This window comes from Penaeus monodon, chromosome 15 (genome assembly GCF_015228065.2).
Source record: "Penaeus monodon isolate SGIC_2016 chromosome 15, NSTDA_Pmon_1, whole genome shotgun sequence".
NCBI classification, from domain to species: Eukaryota; Metazoa; Arthropoda; class Malacostraca; order Decapoda; family Penaeidae; genus Penaeus; species Penaeus monodon.
The window spans coordinates 686111-686518 of record NC_051400.1 but is presented as its reverse complement, the minus strand read 5'-3'; the positions used below and the strand labels follow the sequence as shown (position 1 = coordinate 686518).

General features: G+C 36.0%; 1 protein-coding gene across 1 annotated transcript in view; it reads right to left on the bottom strand.

Annotated features, from left to right (window-relative positions):
• LOC119581611 (27 kDa glycoprotein-like) overlaps positions 1-408 on the bottom strand; it is a gene marked incomplete in the record, with an annotated part of 6714 nt that overhangs the window by 5217 nt on the left and 1089 nt on the right.

Sequence of the window (408 nt, the reverse complement as noted above, 5' to 3'; positions counted from 1 at the left end):
ATATAATGGAAAAGACATTAAAAGACTGTGAATAAAAGAAAGATCCAAACCAAACTTCAGCATAAACAGTGAAAGAAGAAAAATGGAAAACTGTAGCCCAAGCTTCGGAATTTAAAAAACAATGAAGGTCGGAAAATGAAAAGCAAATTTCCATTCGCACACTGCTGCACAACAAGCCAGCGTATCTCCTCAGGATCACCGAGCAAGTGATGCAAACATCCTTTACCCCATATCAGTAGCAGAAGTATCTTCCCAACCTTCCTTTTCTAATAATACTTGATTTCCATCTTGCCAGAATCTATGTGGTGGACGTTTGCTATACCTGAGTATAAGATTAAGTTCATAAGTACTATATGTTATACTCTTTATTTGTTGATGCAGCAGATATACACCCAAAAAAGTATTGTA